The sequence below is a fragment of the Bombus bifarius genome, unplaced genomic scaffold (assembly GCF_011952205.1).
Source record: "Bombus bifarius isolate JDL3187 unplaced genomic scaffold, Bbif_JDL3187 scf7180000009668_frag, whole genome shotgun sequence".
NCBI classification, from domain to species: domain Eukaryota; kingdom Metazoa; phylum Arthropoda; class Insecta; order Hymenoptera; family Apidae; genus Bombus; species Bombus bifarius.
The window spans coordinates 1-21,212 of NW_022885266.1; the positions used below are offsets into that span (position 1 = coordinate 1).

Sequence of the window (21,212 nt, forward strand, 5' to 3'; positions counted from 1 at the left end):
GGAAATGTAATAGATATGAGTACAGAGCGCGTGAGCGAACTAAAAACGCGATAGAGAAGTAGAGAGAGGATGTTCCGTCCTTGTCTAATGACGCGCACTTGTACAGGAAATACGTAACAGCGGTATACGAGCAGCGTCAGTGTCCACTAGTGTGCATGCCTGATTAAACATGGACAGGAAGTATCTATACATGGTGTTCTCTTTCTATTTCCATGTTGCATCCATCTTTCTATATCCATGTTGCATTAGGAGGAGAGTCGTATTTCGGAACGTCATCGGAACATATTATACCTTGTATGTGATTATTTGGAACACAATGGGTGAGTATATTATAATTAAAATATATTCCTAGTTCCAATTCTTTTGAATAGTGTCAGTGACCAATCGAAATAGAAATCAGTGGACATCATGGAAAGAGAAGGCGAAACCAAATTTGAAAATTCGACATCGGTAATTCAGTAGTTAAGAATAACTCAATCGATTATGTAGATTAACTAGTTATAAACAAATATATGAAGTATAAATTCAAATTATTCTTATCCATCTAAAAATTGGAAATTAAAAAGCAGAAGACAAGAAATTATCTTCGAGGATTTATATAGTAAATACATTCTTTTGCCTGTCTTACCTAGAGATAAAACAGTTGTTTGATGGTTATCTTATAGTGTTCAGTCATTGCGAAAAATATTTTTAATTAGTTAAAAACTATAATTAATTAAAAACTACATTTTTTTATGTATATAGACGTTAGCGATGTATTATTCCGGGAAGCTCGTCTATCTCCCGAACATCGGGTTTGCGACAACATCGATTTGGAAATTATCGTTGCAGAGTATGAAAATTATTACAAGATGAAATTTCAAAAGTATCCCATATTGTGTAAGAAAATAACTGGAAGGGAAATGACGAGGGAAGTGACAAATGCAAGCAAAACGTAAGAATTTAAATTATTTAACGATATTAAACGGTATTCAACGTATTCAACGTATCGTATTCAACGTATCGTATTACAATATGATCCAGTGTTTGTAGAAGTATTGAGACAAAAGCCAAATCTGTTAGTAAACAAGCGAGAAGTGAGCCTGTGAAAGAGACGAATCTACAGCAGAAGATAACTGATGATAATGCGAATCATATTAATCTCGCAATGACAGTGACGTCAATATTCCCCAATGAGAGTGATGGACGTTCATCAGAAGAGCTATTTAACGTCCCAATGGAACAATCCATGCAATCGAAGATATTGAAATGCATTGCAAAGCTTTATTCAGATAATCCGGAATTACGAAAGATTGCTGAGGACATCTCATGCGTAAGTTATTTTCGATTAATATACGTATCGTAAAGCTTTTAAACGATAAAATTCCCGTCGATAAACCGTCCAACGTATATCGACAATGACGTGATTTCAGTAACGCTTCAAATATCAAATTACGTAACACTTACTTAATATAGAGAAGACGCCATTTTATCTTTGTATCGTCACAGGAGATCATAGTAAACAAATTAAATGTACATTGGGATGACGTTATAGGCCTAGAGGAATGTAAAACCGCTGTTAAGGAGGCCGTTGTGTATCCCCTTAAGTATCATATCTTTTTTGATGGCCCGTTTTCCCCCTGGAAAGGTATTTTGCTGTACGGCCCACCTGGTACAGGTAAGATACTCGTACTCTTTTCATTTCTGTACGTGTTTACAAGAAATATACAAAACAGGGAGAACGAAGTTAGCGAAGGCAGTCGCGACAGAATGCCATTGCACCTTTTTTTAACATAACTGCCAGCTCATTGGTCAGCAAATGGAGAGGCGATTCCGAGAAGTATATACGTGTAAGTTGCTTTGTCTATGTAAGTTTCTTTGTTCCTTTGTCTATGAAGGAGAGATTCTAGGTATAAAAAGATTTGATTTTATTTTTCGTCATTTATATATAAATAGAATAGTTGTTTGGAAAACGAAATGATATCATATTCGTGATGAGGCAATGAATTTAAGGAATTTCGAATATAATATTTAATGAATAATACATTTGTTAAACTGAACAGGTTTTATTTGAACTTGCCTATAGTCATTCGCCTACAATTATTTTTATCGACGAGATTGACTGGATCGCCACAAATAAAGGAGACTGTATATTGTCTGAACCTGCAAAGAGATTCAGGTCAGAACTTCTTTCTAGATTGGATGGATTAGTGTCTAATGAGAATTCTAATGTAGTTCTTCTGGCTACAACTAATTCCCCTTGGTACGTATATCACGTTATTTCAATGTTTTCTAAGTAGAAAATATCGTAATATTTCTCCAAATTCCAAATATGTTATTGTGTTGTTTGAAGTATTCCTTCATTATTATTAGTATAATAGAACGATAATATTTATTGTAAATATGTTATTAGGGGCATTGATGCAGCTTTACTCAGGCGTCTCGAAAAGCAAATATACGTATCATTACCCAATGAAGTTGCTCGACTTGGTATATTCAAATTATACCTTAGCAACCACTTATTAGAAAATACAGATATTGTAAACCACATAGTAAAATGTACTGAAAGATATTCTTGTGCAGATATAAAATTGTTTTGTAAGCAAGCGTGGCTACTAGAAATAAGCCCGATATGGAGGAGACTTGAAAAGAAAGAAACACCTGTTACCACTTTGAAATATGAATTAAAAAGTTATGAAATATTAGCAAAATTGTTTAAAAAAATGTCACCTACAGTTATGCAAATGGATAAATATGATACGTGGAACAAATAAATACGCAATCGTAAGGACAGATATTGAAAAATATAAATAAATGGATTATCGTTCGAGAAATTTTTATTACCATCATATGATATTGCTCCATATCATGAAATATATACATGCCGTAATAGGAATACTATCATCAAATCTCTTCAAATGAGGGAGTGGCAAATGACGATGCGTATTGACAAGATTGCTCGATGAAGATCAATTACGTACTGTGTCCGCGGATTCCAAAAAATGAGTCCCTAAGTAGATGGAAAAAGGAGAGGAAACAGATAGATCACAAAGAGCTACTTATTGTAAGGGAAGAAATCTAAAACTCCAAATAAAGAACAAAAAGGAACAAGCTGCTTATGACGCTATCGTTCCTGGTCTTCCGTGTTCGGTCTCAATTACTCTTGCAGTATATTGTAGCAGGTTGTGTAGTATATTTGAGCATATTGTATTATATTTTGATGCGTACTATCTCTTCGATCACTTGTTTTCACCATTAAGACAAAAGAATAAAATGCTGATTGAAGATGCTTATCGTGACCTCAACTTAAGAAAGGAAATACTTCTTTTGATGTATATTCGAAACTGGAACATGTATCAACCTCGATGATGACCTTCATTGTTAGATTGAACTTTAGGTTTAAAAATTTGTATTTCAAAATGTGGTAGGAAGAGGATAAAACAAATTGTTAGTAATACTGAAAATTACATTTATTTTTACTGAAATCACTGAAATTAATACTAAGATCAGTGAAATTATTATTTTTCTAAAAATATTCAAGCCTTGAACTTTTTCTTCGTGGGGAGATCCTCATGGACACTGTCGGGGTAGTGTCGGACTTACCGACTAAAACCCCACGATAGTGTCACACAGTATAGAAAGCACGATATAAAAACCCCCCAAAATAAGCGCTCGAATCAATCTGTTAAAATATTTTGACGCAGTCTCTTGTAATACTTTGAATCATTCTGTAACATTTTGTACCGTTACTCTGTTAGATCTGCATAATAAACTCTGTTATCATATATAAAGGTAAATTTCTTCACCTTGGCCTACTTGACGCTTAATAAAGGTGCACCGGGACCTCTTTCGAAATTCAAGCCTTGAACTGCTCCGAATATTCATCGGATCTGAGTATTGGATACAGAAAATATCTGGGTAAATTTAGTCAAAAAATGTTTTCGCAGAAGGGAGTCAGTTTCAAACAGTAAGTTAACTTGAGAGAATTAAATTACAAAGTTCTGGCAGAATAACATAATTTTGCATAAAAATAATAAAAAAATGAATACGTCGAAACATTTTACAAAAAAGCAAAGCACGAAGTGTTATAAAAAGTGAACGAAAAGTGAAGTGAAGTGAGTTTATTCGTTTTACAACATATTTTATATAACATGCTCTATCAGTTTGTTACCTCAAATTTGCCTTTTATTTAAATTTTCTTACATAATTTTCATAATATATTCATAAAGTAATATTGAATATATAGTACAATTCTATAGACCTACTACGAGAAACAGATCTTAAAAACAGCAACACTAGTAAAGTAGAAGCGTTCTTCAAGCCTAAATCCAAATATGATACAGTGCTGAAAAAGTAGGATTACTATATCATAACAAGCAAAATGTATCTTCATAATCTATGTGCTACTAGCGATTTTCCACATGTTCAACGAGATATGCAGTACAGAGGACGTATAAATGTGTTTCTTTATTTTTGTTGAGTCACAAATCAGAATATTGAGTATGTTATTTTCCCGCGGATTGTAAAATCATAAATTGTTAAAGTGTCACGGCTCATTTTATTATCGTAACATCTGTTCAAAATTTGTCAATGCGACCTGGAGATTACGGTAGTGAATATGCAACAATCGAATGCCCCAGCGAGAAGGGCTCGGTCATTATATTTATTCTTATCGTGAGTTCGATAACAAAATATCGAGTTTAACAGTCGTATACAGAGCTCGATCATTCTGGATTATAGCCTCTACGTCTACGATTCCTTTTTGCTTTTGGCATTTCATCTACATTGTAATAACAGTTTTGACAAATGATACGGTCGAAGATATTTTAATAAGCGTGTTGGAGTAATTGGTAACAGTAAGTGAGTAATTATCCATACACCTCCGGGTGATAGGCTGGAAGTTCTCCATCCCAAGGACCGTAGAGTTCCTCTCCTTGTTCTTGTTCATAAAAAACGATGCCCGTACTGTATATAATAGGAAAAGTTTTCATTATTAACGTGTTGCTTTTGTTTGTTGTGTTTGGTCCGCCTGTTTGAATGCTCGTCACTATCTATTGCGAGCGCGTTAATTTTAATTTATTTATATGTATTGACCATGGCATTCCTTTTACTTCGATTTCAATATTATGGTACTTGAAAATATTGGGAACTTTATGAGGTTCTGTATATCCGTTTGAGATTTCCCTCTACTAAGTTCTTTCATTAAATGTAACAAATCTACCATTTTGAAATTTTGTTTATTGATCCGTCTGTTGTAATATTCCTTAGATTTTATTTTCGATTTTATCAGTGAGGTGGTAGGACGTGTACGGTGCCAAAGAAATACTCCGCGGATTGATTTAACAATGAGTTTATTAATTATACGTGGAAGACCTGATAGTTTTACCAGCACGCGTTACCTGGGCCGTACTGGTATTGTTCTTCGCATACTCACCGTTTACTCGACTTCACTGATCAGTTGTATCTCTCTGCGTCTCTCTAGCCTTTCCTCGTTGCCATTCATATAGGATACCGAGGTGCCTGAAACAGAATGTTTTCTTCTGGGGTAGGGAATCAGTTTCCTTTATCGAAAGCACTTGCGCTTTATTGTAAATCATAGGGTCTATTCTTTGACGACGTCCTGACCTCGGACGTCACATTTCACAGGCCAGCACGTGCGCTTGAGCCCTGGAACTTTCTTTATGGCCATGAACCGCTACAGTAGGAATTTTAAGGGAGCACTTGGTCAATAGATCCTGTATGGTCAGGACATATTTGTTTCCTTTTTGTGTTCTCGATGATGTAACCTAGACGTCCAGTAATAATTTTCTTCCCTTTGTCATCTTTCAATATCCCCGCTACGCACGTGTTCGTAACCGTCTGCTATTTTGGTTATATACGCCTTCTTCCGATTATTTTACGGAAGGACCAAAGGGATATCGGTGGGCCATTAGGCCTATTGAAGTTTCCCGACACTTTCGGCCCGTCGGCACCTACGCTTTATCGCGACACTGTATGTGTTTCGTCGGCCTTTCGTAAACAGTGTTCCGGCGATGCTATAATATGTATCAAAGAAACCGTTGGAGAGAGAATTGTTCTTTGCGCTACAGATCTTCGAAAAAGCGTACATCGAAAAAGCGTAATCTCATACATTTTTATTATAAATTAAAAATTTCTCGTCTCGTAACTTGATAGATTGATCGTGGGAAAATTAACGGATCGACTCAAAATGTGTGTTACTTATCACGTAGTCTCGATATTCTACGACAATTAATGGACGAATGTAACATTTAAACACAATAACGATTTCGTCAAATTCCATCGGCATCAGTTCTACCCCATCAACACCTTTGGTAGCCGAAGTTATGCACAAGTAACTAACTAAACACCACCCTTAAACAACCAAAATCAAAACAACAACAATAACGACGCTGCAGTCAACAAAAATATGTGAGCAAAATGCAGTACTCAGACAACAAACACAACAAATTACAGTCATGCTACAACTACTTACAAACATGTTAAGTAAAAAATAGAAATGCCAACGCCCTGGCCGCGCTGAGTGCACTCGTTCCCGTCAGATCACGAAAGTTAAGTAGCGCCGGACACGGAGAGTACTTGGATGGGTGATCGCCTGGGAACTCCGTGTGGCGTTGGCGAAGCGCGCTAGGCCCGCCGCGCCCCTCGGTGAGGTTCAGGCTTGGTGCGCTCACGTCCACCAGCAATTCACCACTTAATAAACATATCAATCACCGCTAAAAGCACTAACGATCGCAAACTAGTTTATCACTACCGGCATCAAGACCTCCTTCGCATGACGTTAGACCATCCTCGAATTAACCCTATCTCTTGAAGTAAGTACCTCCTTATATATCAATAGTTAACCATTAAATAAATTAAATCAGTAAGTAAGCAACCCACTTAATATCACAACCTCTTAAAGTAAGTACATCCCTTATAATACTATAGACAAAAACCAAACTCCATACTTTTATATCACTAGTCAATTATTAAAACATAATAACTATACCTAATACATAGTCACCTATTATAGTAAAATAGCCTAATATATAATAAATCTCATAGTACCATATTAATAGTACATTAATAAATAAAATATATATTATATGATAATGAGGTCCACTTACTAAATGATCATTCAAATCTACTTTCAGATATCGAAAAATCTCGCTCACCTAGCACTACGCCAGCCAAGGCTTACCTCTCAAGTAAGAATAAGTACGTAAAGCAACTAAGTACATCCTGCATACATGCTTACAACGAAGTAATAATTAATAATACACACAAACATTGATAGATATATGGAAAGTTAAAGCCTTATTCTCTAGTCAATTATTAATAACACAATTTAATCGTACAACTCTAAAATCAAAAGTCGATTATAATAACAGTATCCTAATAAATAAGTAAAAATACTCTACACTCCATAATACCTACTCAATGTCAATTAATATAATAATATAATTAAAATAAACTCCTCTTCGCAGGATAATTCTTCATTCTACTTTCTAAGATCAGCTCCTTCTTTGCTCCTCAACACATTCATCACCCAATTCTCTGCCTCGTAGGAGCACGCACTTATTAGAAGTAAGTACATCATTCCTAGTACATCTATTTGAATAGACAAAATAAATATAAAGCATAAAGCGTAACATAACAATCACATAGTCAAAATCAAACAAGAGAATATAATAATCCTCTTAACAAAACTAACTCGAGGCCTGCTTACAGGCATCAAAACCTCCTTCGCTAGACACATGCCATCATCAATTTATCACTATCACTCAAAGTAAGTACCTCATATACATAAATACATAAAATATAAATTTATTGTCATTATATAGTAAGTAGAATCAAACATATATGTCGGAGATGAAAGGACACCGGAGCCTTCCCTCTGGAACTTCGGGAAAATCCGTAAAATTGTAATTAAAGTTTACAGTCGTAATTAAACAATCTGCTGTCATCCTGCCCAATTGTACTTGTTTGCGATTTGTGATAATAAACTTGGGCTCAAGGCGACCACCAGTCGCCGAACGTAGCCGCGGTCAACGGGACGGGCGCTTCGCCTAACAAAGGTGTGGAGTTATAGTATGACCCTCGTTAAAAGAAATACCAATAGAGGTACGTGACAGTAAAACATTCCAACGGTTCCTTCGGACAATGAATACCTGATGTTGAGGCACGTACACAGCACAAATCCAGTTAGCCCGAGGACCCGCTACAAAACCTGGGTTTTTCCGGCAATTAAGATTTTCCAAACGGACAGACAGTCTTTGTCCCAAACTGACCAATTGACAGCGACGTCAATTTCCCTTACTTTCGGAACGAGGGCTATCCTCGACAAATCCGATGGTCTCGTGTCCTTAGACACACCCCATCATAGTTTTCCTCTGTGGCATCATTGAAACGAAAATTCATTCTTTCCTGAGATCCCACCGACGAAGGGAGCAGCGCCTGACGATCAGTGAGTTTGAGTTAGAGCAAGTATATCTTTCATCCCGTTGACCGTGGATTCGTCATCGGACCTAAGACCAACGTCACTAACATCACAAGTGCCCAACCACCGCTGTTGATTGTCGAATCGGTAATGTCCATACTCGTAGCATCAGGCCGTATCTTCGTTATCACACAACGATGGCCAACTCCAAGGGAGGTCTATCAAACGCCCACAACCCTGTTCCTGACTGTTCTCCGACATATAAAAACTAAATATAAACTAACTCTCTCTACAAATCAAGTAACAATGGTCCATTATTAAAATGAGCATAGATATCCTAGCGAGATCCACTTCATGAATAATAATTCAAAGTCAATTTTTAGATATCAAAAACCTCGTTCCCTAAACACTACGCAAGCCAAGACTTACCTCTCAAGTAAGTACATTAGTAAAAGCAAGTAAGTACCTCCTTCATATATGCTTACAACCAAGTAATAATTAATAAAACACATAAACATTGATAGATATATGGAGAGTTAAAAACCTCCTTCTGTAGTCGATATTAGTAAACAATTAATCGTATAAACTCTATAGTCAATTACAATAAACTATCTGCTGTTAAATAGGTAAAAAATGCTAAACTTCATCGTACCTGCACAATGTTTATTGCCATAATAATAATATTACTATTATAAAATTAATATAACTTTAATATAATTTAATATAAAACTCCACTTCTCAGGATATCCTGTTCTACCTCCTAAAATCGAAACCTTCTTCACACATCACCGCACTTCGCCCAAGTCTTACCTCGTAGGGGTACACACCTATTAAGAGTAAGTACATCCTTTCCTATTGACATGTCGAGTCACGATCCGAGTCCGGGCTCGAGTCGCTATCACGGTGAGGACTTGGGGTAGGTAATGATTCTTCACTGAAGCTATCCATCTTCTTAGACCACGGAAGTGACTTTTATTGACACAAACAAAAAGGTTACAGAGTTGACGCAAACTGACGATGATCACACACTTGCAACACTAGTGACAATGGTCTTAGGTTCACTAACAAATACGCAGCCAACGGGATGGTAGGTGTACGTACTCTATGTCAGATTCTTTGGTGATATTCACTGACCGTAAGGTGTCAACCTTTTCGTCGATGAGATCGCAAGCGAGAGACTGAGTTTCCGTCCCGATGATGCCACAAAGAAGAACTATAACGGGGTGTGTCTAAGGACACGAGATCATCGGATTCGTCGAGAAAAGCCTTCGTTCAGAAAGTAAGGAAAATTGGCATTGCTGCTAATTGGTCAATCTCCCTATCGGTGGTTAGAAAAAGATGCTAGCCGCCCTCGAGGGAAAGTTGCTAGTGGGAGACGCCGCTCGTTGAAAAATAGGTCTCCTCTATTTTCCCGTAGTTGGGACAAAGACTGTTTGTCTGTTTGAAGGACTTTAGTTAGCTAAATCTTAAGATTTGTAACGGGCCCTCGGGCTAGCCGAACATGTACTGCGGAGACGCATCGACATCTGGCAATCATCTTACTCGAAGAATAGGGTCTGCGTGTGGCGAGCCACGGGACAGAAACCGTTGGAATGTTTATTGCCGTGTGTTACAACTATTTCATTTTTAAAGAGAGCTGTACAATTACTCCATGTCTTTGTTAGACAAAGCGTTCATCCCGTGACCGCGGCTACGTTCGGCGACTAGCTGTCGCCTCGAGCACAAGCTCACTGTCATAACTCTCAAACAATTACAATCGGATTGTATAACTACAATTGTTTAATTCCAGCTATAGTAGACTCTAGGTTACAATGTTGCGAGATTATCCAAAATTCCAAAGGCTCCGGTGTTCTTTCATCTCCGACATATATTACACTCCGAAGACCTCGATAACCCTCTTGTACGCACGCTTGTTGTCAACCGACCCCACCAGATTCTTCTAACAGCTTCGAATCGTCTTTGTCTCAACTGATACCTGGACGCCCTCTGACGCTTACACACACATTCACATGTACAGTGTAAATGTATCATCTACCTAACAGTAGTAAAATTTATTGTACGAATCCAAAATAGTGAGGGTTCAGAGTGCTATAATAAAAAAGATATCGAGCGCTAATTTGGAAAGGTTTTTATGCTGAGGTTTTAGTCCCCCTGTAGGGATTATCCCCGAGTGTATATCAGAGACGGCTATTCCGTTACTATCTGGTTATTGTATCGATAGCTGTGGCATGCAGTATGTTTTGTCCACCCTATTACTGCTTCTCAACATGTGACATTACTGAGCGTGTGACACTAGCGCATCCGATACCAGGCGGGCCCGTCAGCCTCGCGGTAGACGCATCCGATTACGCCATAGGAGCAGTACTACAACAACGCGTAAACGACAAATGGCAGTCGTTAAGATTTGTTACAAAATCCTTGACCTCCGCGCAGCGAAAAAATATAGAGCATATGACCGCAAACTTCTTGCTCTGTACACCGCAGTTAAACGTTTTAGAAACCCCTCATGTGCGCGTTCAATCAATATCTACACAAATGTTCACCGCGACAATTTCGCCATCTTGACTACATTGGACAGTTCACGACCGACATCCGATACATTAAAGGTTTGGACAATAATGTAGCCGACGCTCTATCTCGCATCGAAGCGATAGGGAAATCTGTGGACCATAAAACTCTCGCCGCAGCGCAAGAAAACGACACCGAGCTGCGCAACATCATCAAGTCCGATACATCCGCATTACAATTAAGGAAGATACGTTTTCCTGATTACGACGTATCAGGCGATATTGTACGACCGTTTGTATTGAAACCCTTGCGGCACAGCGTATATAATTCGCTCCAGGGACTTTCCCATCCTGGGATACGCGCCACGCAAAACCTGGAGACGACGCATTTCGTCCGACCGTCAATAAACAAAATGGTCGAAACTGGTCACGACAATGCCTGGCAGCCTATGGTCCACGTACCGTCATTCCGGTCCTCAATAAACCTAAGGACCCACCATAAACATTAACTTTTTAATTTAACTGTTAGCACATGTTTTCAAGTTAATGTGCTTATCCGGAAGGATTTTCTAATCCTATAAGTGTTTCGGTTTATGGCTGGTCCTTAGACAAGTCGTCAGGTTTATTAGACGCTATTAAAAATTACGGAGAGAGCGGGTAGTCACCTAATGGGAAAAACGAATGTTTGTCTAACGACAAAGCTGGTTTTTCCCATGAACAAGGTCACCCATGAGCCACGTTGGTAGGAGGCTTCTTCCTCATACCTTTATGCATTAACGTGGGTTATAATCAAGCCGCATCGCGGACCGTTACCCTCACTTTTCATAACGAAAAGTGTGAACAACGAATCCCCTTCCTTCGTTCAAAAAATACCTACAAACCGAGCTTTCCTCCGTAATTACATGAGAGCGGAAGTTCAGTTAACTCTCCATTCTAACATACCCAACATCTCAAGACTTCGTCGACGACAACATATCTACCAGGACGCGAGCTCTGTCTTTAGATCAATCATCGTCTCTACACTGATTCTCTCATCTAAGAGCAATCCATTTATTCTTCACTTACCTCTTACGCATCGGCGTTATTATCTTGTGTAAAGTTGTTGGAAATACATACTTTATAACCCTGTTAATCGCAGCGTTATACAACCTCAACCACCCCTATTATCTCAATGGAAATCAGGGGATCGATCTGTTCGCGGCATCGATTATTACAATCGTAACGGGAATTTACGACTTCCGTTGACGCATTTCCTAGCAAAAGCGTCTCCCCACGACTGGTCGAAAATACAGTATGCTTGTGCGAATTTCAACAAAATTGCAATGGGTTACAATGGATTACAAAGGGGGAGGGAAGTGCAATGAATTATTACGATAAATTGTAAGGGGTGTGAAGTGGGATGAGGTGATAGGAGAATTGGTGTGAGTGGAATAGTATTAAGTGAATATCAGGGTGTATGATACATGGCTCCATCAAGCGGTGGTATTAGGCGGGGGGGGGCGGTGTATCGCTCACACCAATTCCCGGGCCCCTTTCAATCGCAGCCGGGGCGGTCATCGTGGAGGTTTTAGTCGGCTGGAGTCCGGCACTACCACGCCGCTTTTCCCCAGAAGCGACCTGGTGTCAGTGCGGATTTCCTCCACGTTAATAAAAAAAAAAGGGTGTATATTACAAGGGAGTCGACGTGGATTATGATCGAGTGAGTGAGTTACAATATGTTTGGGTATAATTAAATGGTAATATCTTCGCTGAACAAAAATAAATGGAATAATTGGAGGATCTAATGTTAAATGTGAGAGAAACAAGAAGTGTAATGCTCGATAATCGTGGCGTGATGAGTCATAGATGAACAATATCAAAGAATATAAGGCAATAAATTATTGAATTATTGAATTAAAATATGAAGAGGAGTTGGTAAAGTCGAGTATCTATAGAAAATGCAATTACGAATCTCAATTTAAATGATAAAACTTTAAAAGGAAATAAAATTAGAATTGAATTAGGAGAAGCCAGAGTTCAATAAAATATAATAAAGAGTGGTAATATAATGAAGGAGTATTACGTAGAATACTACATAATATAATTGAAGAACTATATAAATATAAAGTTTTAAGAAGAAATTTATTTTCAACCTTAAGTAATTTAAATACAATAGCTTAGGATAAATATGTTTGGAACTATAATGACTCATCAGATAAAGTCAGTTCATAATGGAAAACAGTGAAAGAATTAGAGAGTGGAATTAGAAAGAAAGGAATTAATAGGAAACAGTAGATAATTTAAAAAGTAATAAATTAATGTATATAACGTATTAGTAAATGTTTAATATGCGTGAGTACGTTGTTGTAGATAATTCGAAAGGACGTTGGTTGTTCGCATTTATTGATGAGTTATTATAGCTTCATAACTACAAATTAATTAATTAATTAATTACAAACTATTAAATTAATGGTTAAGAATGGAAAGATTAAAAACGCCTTTAATAACAATAACTCATCACGCTAAGTCTGTTTATCGTGTTTTGTTTTTGTTTTAGTCGTTATTTATTTTACTTTTAATTGAATAACGAGAATGGTTTTGTATTAATTTTCAACGCAACAGTATTTAATATTGGCTTCGAGATGATAATTAATATAATAGATTTAAATGGTGTAAGATTATGAAGTATGATAGAGAATGCAATTGCACACGATGGAACACAATAATACACTAACACTGCCCTTTGGGTGGCTTCGACACGATTAATACCTGCTGGATTGGCACATGAATATTAGTAGATCGATGAATTGAAGAAGATACATGTGGGTGGTAGCATTGGGGCAAGGTGAGGTTTTCTTGTCACTAGGGTCAACTGTGAGTTGATGGGATAGGGGAAATGCAAATGCAAATGCTTATATGCAATGGAGTGTAGGAAGTAGGGCTCACATAATAATTTGAACGACGTGATGAGACGCGCACGTGTCATACGGTTGCCAATAGGTAAGCGGGCCCCTTCTTTAGGGGCTTTATGATACATTAAGGAGTGGTGCCATCTACATGTATGAAGTGAAGTATTATTCAATATGAAATGGTATGTGTCAATCTGGCTAAGTGGGCCACCTGGTGGCAATGGTTAATTAGGAAAGCTTAGTAACATGTACCGAGGGACATCTATGCAGGAGGGCTCGATGTATGCTGTTACAGTGGAAACCTCATGTACCTCCGAATTAAAAAGGGTTTATCCTCCGATGAGCAAGAAAAATCATAATTATTGGCGGAGTGAACAGTCGATGAAGTTAAGAAAGGAGGTGATGACGACGAGAAGAAGAGCTAGAGAGCAATGGCGAGAGGAACTGGAGACGCGGCACAGTGGATTTAGGAGTTGCGGAAAAAGAAGAGGCAGATGAGGAAACTGATTCGAACCAACAAGGAGAAGGGTTGAAAGGAGTTCTGTGCCTCGTTGGGCAGGGATCCATAGCGAAGGGCGTACAGGGCTATCATGACGTAGCTTTTCTTAACGAGACCGAGGGGAAATATAAGTAGAACCCACGGGAGTATTAGTGTCAGCGAGGGCTTGATCACGAAGGAAGCGCTACTGGATGCCGGAGCTGAGATGAACCGGAATAAAGCGGTTGGTGTAGATGGCATACCAGGAACGGTGGTAAAAGAAATTGAAGGTTGCAAAATTACGTGTTGAACAGTGTTATCAACTGAGCACGAAGAAATTCGTTTTTCTTGAAAATGAAGCTTTATATGGAAAGATCTTATTCCACATTTTTCTCTTATTTTTGCACGTCGAATAACTTCCCTCTGCTTAATCGGTAACTAACCAAATTTACATGTTTCAAACAGATTTCCAAGATCAATTTTCTCGAAAACAAAGCCTGTTATTCTTTATATCTTTCTTGTTTTTCTTCGTACAAAACTGTTTTTCGTTTGTTCCTATTACTTGACCGGATCTTATGTTTCACATATTCTAACATACTCTATTCATATAAAAATTCGTAGTATAATAATCGTTACTTTCGATATTAAAATCATTATTAAATATTCGTTTAATTAATCTTAAAATTGTGATACAATCATAAAAAGCTACCAAAAGAATGATGTCTAGATTTTACAAGCATGCCACAAAATATATATGTCGGAGATGAAAGGACACCGGGGCCTTCCTTTGGAATTCATCGGAAAACCCTCAATATTTTAGCCTCTATAACTTAACTCGATTACAATTGTTCGAGATTTGTGATAATGAGCTTGGGCTCGTGGCGACAACCAGTCGCCGAACGTAGCAGCGGTCAAGGGATGAACGCTTTGCTTGACAAAAGTATGAGGTAATAGTATAGTTCTCCTTAAAAAGAAATAGTTGTAGCGGTACTCGACAGTAAATATTCCAACGGTTTCTGTCCCGTGGCTCGCCACACGCAGACCCTATTCTCCGGGTGCGACGATTACCAGACGTCGATGCATCTACACAGTACATGTTCAGCTAGCTTGAGGACCTGTTATAAATCTTAAGATTTAGTTAACTAGTTAAGTTCTTCAAACAGACAAACAGTCTTTATCCTAACAGTCCCTAAATCTCTAACACCTACTGCGGGAAGATACGGGAAATCTGTTTTCCTCAAGGACGACGCTTCCCGTGTCGTGTAAAATTAAGGTAAAAATAAGGAACTTGTTAATTTCCGAAAAGGAGATTAAGTTCTTTTTATTTTTTTACTCAATTTATACAATTTTTTCGGTTCGCGATGATACACTTTCGATACTTGGATTAGTTAAGAATTTTTTTATTAGACTGACTGGATGATTTTGAAGGGAGCATTTATATTCTTCCATTCGTTGGAGTGGGAGAAGGTTTTGTTTATACTTAGTGTAAAATTCGGAGAACGGCTGGAGTGATCGAATGCCACTCAGGCGGCTGAGAACGGGTGCTGACCGGACGGTCACACGCGATAAGGCGTTCGGAATTTCGGTTTGTTATATACAGCTGCTCGAATTTCGTCTGTGACAAGAGCATCGTCCAGAGACGTTTTCATCATACACAAATAACTTTGTTTTTCTTGTTGCAGTCGGAAGCGTGGAGAATTCGATGTTTCTGGCTGATCTGTTGTTTTATCATTTGCGCGGCATTTTTTCGCGGTTAGAAGAAAGATGAGATTAATATCTTTGTGGTATTTTGATACTTATCGATCTGCCGATAATGTTGGTGCTGGTAGGGGAAAGCGTGGTTGAGAAGAAGCGCGCTTTTTCGATAAATTATGAATTATGGCTAACGGTAATTCACGCAATTTACGTAATCTAGATGGAACAGACGCTTTTCAAGATCGCTTGTCGACTCATTTATGTTTATAATTTTCAGGAGAAGAAAATCTAAACCTTGAATATATTCAATTCGAATATGTACTGTAGCCTAAATTCGGGTCTTTTTTCGGCTTTCAACGATATCGATTTTGTCTCGATTGACTTCCTGCCGGTTTACGTGCTTTTATTCTTCCTCCTTCTTCTTCTTCCGGTGTCCAATGATTCCTTTGAAAATCGACGCGGTTCGTACCGAAGCGTACGCTTCCGATGCGGAAAGTACGCGATCGAAGCGCGTGGCTTCTGACCGGAAGCGTAGCCTTGCAAACGCGATTAGATTGCATTAGCTACGAGACTGAAATTAAATCTCGAGTCGGAATTGTATTTAATTTTCTTCGGGAAGTTCAATGCCGGAATCGAAAATTAGACGATTGAATAGGGATTCCTAGTTGATTTTAGACGTCCCTCTTCCTGTAACTCCCACCGAACTTGCATTGGGCGTTGTTCGTAGGCTTGTCGTGCGGCAAACCGTTTCGCAAGAGCTTATTTGCATTTCCTCTAACTGCGGTTCGCATAAGACGCGTCAAAGGAATATTGACTACTATCTATTAGGTCAGATTTTTTCACTATTTTCTGCTTCTCGTAGGATTGTAATGTTACAGTACCGGTAACACGAAGCTTGATCTACGGCAAATAATAAAATATCTTTGAGATTAAAAAATATAAAGATTTGAAAATTAGGACATTTGAAAGTTTGTACTTACTCGACTGAATTGCTATTAAGTGACGTTTAAAAATTTTAATCACAAGGTTGAAAGTAATATAGTTAGTAATTCTAACGAACACCTATCCTCAGATAGATTGGTATACACACGCGAGTCGACCGTATTCTCCGGAAATGAAAACAACTACATCCCTGGAACCTGGAACACGTGATTTTCCGCATATCCATTAAAGCAACATCGGTCAGTGACTCGTCTACGGTGCAGTCGCTAGACTCAATTAATGACCACGTTCTGGTCGTAAATATAGAAAAGGCAACGAGATATTTTAGTTTCTTGGCTAACTGGGCTGAGGTTGGGTCAATGTTTCTGTGGATTTCATTTACCTCTTCCGGCCTCCTTATATTTTCTGAATTCTTACAATTTCCGAGATACCAGTTCATAGCAAATTGATTCTTATTATGGCGTAGGATATAGTAAATCTTATTGTCTAAAAATACAGGAAAAGATTTCATTTTAGATGATTATTTCATTAAAAGATTATTATTTTTTTAACATTTTATTCAAGCGTTTCTTAAGACATTTGTTCAAAGAGATGTCAGGTTATAAAAAATTGAATCAACCTTCCCAAAGCTCCTTAACCTCTTGTTATTTTTGATAAATCAATAGCATTACGCAATATATACCGTGTGATTTCCCTAGACGATCTAGTAGCACTCTTCTTTACAACCTTCTTTCAAAACGAGAAACAAGAAGAGGATTTACCAAATATCATTGTCATCGAAGCGCAGAGACGCTCCGGTGATTCTTATCTCCATTCATCTCTCCGAGTGAAACTATTTGACGTCGCCTTGAATAGACTCAGACAGTTTTGTCGGGGGTCCGTGTCGTCGCCTGTAGCCAGCTCGCACGATCGTGAATGGAAAGACTCGTATAAAATCAAAGGGCCGACAGACTCTTCCTGCTTAGACGAGATCAATAAGATCTCGTTCAATAGAGAAGTTACCTTCTCGACCGCCGGCGCCGTATTACCCTTCAAAGTCACCGGAAAGTCATATAAGCCAACCGATGCAGCCTAACCTTTATCCACAGATAAAATAGGTTTCTCTTATTCCATCTGAATTTCTAAAGAAACCAAGACTTGATTTCAGTCTGGTTAAAAGCTTCGCTCGATTAAAGCTGTTTTTCAAGCAATAACCTACTTTGTGAATTTCATGCACGCGAATCCAAGTATGTATGCGGCAGAAATGAAGCTTTCGTGCATGTCTAATTGTAAGTTGATGCGAAACAATGCGCATGCGCCGAAATCCCACCACTTTGCGGACCTACATTGTGCCTTTTACTAAAACGCCTTGTTTGTTTACTCTTCTCGAGCTAATTCTTCACTATTATTATCTACATTATTTTCACTGGCTAACAACTGGTTGGTCTGCAATTGACTAACCAATACAAATTTTTCGTTACGTGCATATATTCGAAAGAATTCGAAATTAAATTATCATGTATTACGGGCAGTTACGATAGAGTGACACAAAGCAATCTGTGTTTGAATGCCTCCACTCGTGGACAATATCGATATAACCTAAATGCGATAAATCGCGAACGTTTGATTCGACTCATGGGAAATTTACGCGTTTTTGAATCGTTCCGAGTCGCACGCGAAATGCAGGTCAGAGAACCGTCTAATATTTATTGTTGAGATCGTGGGCTTGATCTTAATGGCGCGGCGGCACGCGATTCTTTACCAACTATGCTCCTTCACTCCAGCTCTCGACCTTCTTCCCTATTCAACTAGCTCGAGCAGTGAAATTGACTCTGCATGCCTGTGATTTTGACAGGGAATGGGAGTCGAGTTCGTAGTGAATGCACATTGTGTATACGTGTTTTAGGTGGTTTGTGTGAGTTTGTTGCGGAGATTCGAGACATTTATTTAACCTCTTTATCATATTCGAGCCTGTGCGATATAACCATATCTTAAATGTAATAAGTTTTATTTTTTCTTGCAAAGTTCTTGAAATATATGTAATATCGTGATGTAATATGTTTACAAAAAGTGGACAATATAGAGATGTTAATCAGACAGAAAAGACGATTGTGGCTTAACTTGAACTATTCATACCAAACGTACAGAAAACAGCGCAATCCACACTCTCTCGGCAACGCCACTCGCAACCTCCGTCTCCGCTCAACTCGCACTCGGCTTCTCGACTCGCACTCTGTTTCTCGACTCGCGCTCTGATTCTCGACTCGCACCCTGCTCCTCGACTGACCCTCTCTGGCCGTTGTCGCATTCTGTTGTCCTTTTCCTAGGCCCACCGCACACGTGTTCTGCAGACGCTCGTAGCCAGGGTCACGTAGGTCTTTTCCACGAAACTATGCACTTGAAAAGACCGATGACACATTGATGGGCCCGACGGCGCCTCGGCTCTCGCGACAGTGTTCATAGTTCGCCCGATATTTCCCAGGCCTTTCGTCCACGATACTACATTCGGCCATCCTGCAATAACATCTGCCCTCAGATGTTGCCTTCTATCTCGCTGTCATCAGATGCGTCACTTTCGGCGTTTAGGACCCAAGGTTTCATAAAATCGAGGTATGTGCGGGTCCTTCCTTCGGTATTGCTTCACACGCTTTCTTCTTTTCTTGTAATTTCGCAGGTTCCCTTCTAGCTTACCTATGTTTCGTTCGGTTAGGCTACAGCCAAGGCAGTTGGATACCACGTGTTCGACCTTCTCGCGTAACCCCTTGAACCAGAAGTCCTTCTTGACCATAGCTTCTGTTTTGGTAACCTCAAAATGCCCACGCTCGTGCGCTTGCCTGACTACTTGAGCCCGCATCGCCTTCGATACTACTATTAGCACATCGTCCTTACACTCCTTATACAAAATATTGTTTCTTACTACCTGCCCATCGGCTTGACTGCACGTTGCGGCGTCCAAAATCCTACAGACTTCAATGTCCTTGTTCTGTGCCCTTCTCAACCGTGCAATCAGCCCGTCTTCACTCTCCGTTACATACATAGTTCTCGGCAGGGGGTTCCTACTCGGAGCATCTATATGCTGCATACTTTTCCCCGGCCGATGACACACCTGATACTTAATCTCGCCTAGTAACAAGGCCCATCTAGCCACACGCACACGCGAATCTTTCTTTCTAACTACACCTATCGGACTCGCATACTCCGAGTCTGACGATTTGATGACACCCTCGTTTGTCCACGCTTCCATCAAATCATCTTCTTCCTTTCTTTCCGACGGCGCCAGTCTTCGCGGTCTTCGCGCTACCGGCTTGTCGCTTTCCAAAACTACTTTTGCGGTTATTCCGACGCCTCGCTCCTTCTCCAGCCTATACCCCCAAACGATATCGCGAATCGCTTCACGATAATGCGGTTCCCGTACGTGTGTCAGGTCTGTTTCGTCGGTCTGTTCTACCACATTAACTCTAAACGCATCCGGCACGTCTTTGTTAGCCTGTTCGTCAAGCCGCAAGAAAGTCACTTCGCCCCGTTTAACCCGTAACTCTACCTGATCCAGAAAATCAGTGCCTAACAACAGGCCGTGCTTCGTCAATATTTTGTTTGAGACAACGTGCAAAGTGATTGGCAGTTTACACCCATCAACCGTCATTACCTTAGTGAATTCACCCCAGGTCTCATTGCCAGCGGAACCAACACCATCGAACTTAAGCTTGCATTTACCTAGCGGTGGTGACCCTAACCTCGCATACTCGTCTGATCGAATGAACGTGAGATCACTACCCGTATCCACTAATGCCACAAACCTACAATCATCTATCGCCACTTCCTTCACATACTTCCCCTTTTCGGATCTTGACACTACGCAAGTCTCTTTCGGTAGTGCCGTACACCTCGCTGCAATATGTCCAAATCCGCTGCACTTGAAACACCTAACACCTTCTCCCCTCTCCGGACACTTAACACTTAGATGATCCTCACTACCGCAAATGAAGCATCTTCTTTTCTTCATTGCATCTACAGATTGACTGGGCTTCCCGTTCTTCTGGGTTTTAGCCGACTTCACAGTCGACTTTGCTCTGCGACTCTTCTGCTCTTCGTACATCACTAACCTCTTCCTCAACTCTTTGATTGACGTAGCGCCGTACAATACAGCCTTATTGTTCTCGTCGTCTATTATTCCATCCACTATGTATTCCACTTTTGCTTCCTCCTCCATGTCCACATGGCTGGCTATTTCGAGCATGCGGTACATGTAAACCAAACATGCTTCATCACTCTCCTTTTTTGTTTCTTCAAGTTTCTGATGAACT

The 21,212-nt window shown here is 39.3% G+C and overlaps 2 long non-coding RNA genes and 2 pseudogenes across 2 annotated transcripts; 3 read left to right on the top strand and 1 right to left on the bottom strand.

Annotated features, from left to right (window-relative positions):
• Positions 1-6: 6 nt before the first annotated feature.
• LOC117215488 lies at positions 7-3,754 on the top strand (annotated as a pseudogene).
• A 331-nt stretch (positions 3,755-4,085) lies between these two features.
• LOC117215490 lies at positions 4,086-6,637 on the bottom strand. Its single transcript, XR_004489130.1, has 3 exons — positions 6,473-6,637; positions 5,414-5,499; positions 4,086-4,944 (listed from the first exon to the last, which is right to left on the bottom strand). It is a non-coding gene; the product is annotated as an uncharacterized LOC117215490 (long non-coding RNA).
• Positions 6,499-6,617, top strand: LOC117215491 (annotated as a pseudogene).
• Positions 6,638-6,779: 142 nt separating the features above from the next.
• On the top strand, positions 6,780-9,179 carry LOC117215489. Its single transcript, XR_004489129.1, has 6 exons — positions 6,780-6,812; positions 7,134-7,197; positions 7,467-7,566; positions 7,711-7,768; positions 8,792-8,855; positions 9,162-9,179. It is a non-coding gene; the product is annotated as an uncharacterized LOC117215489 (long non-coding RNA).
• The last annotated feature ends 12,033 nt before the right edge of the window (positions 9,180-21,212 follow it).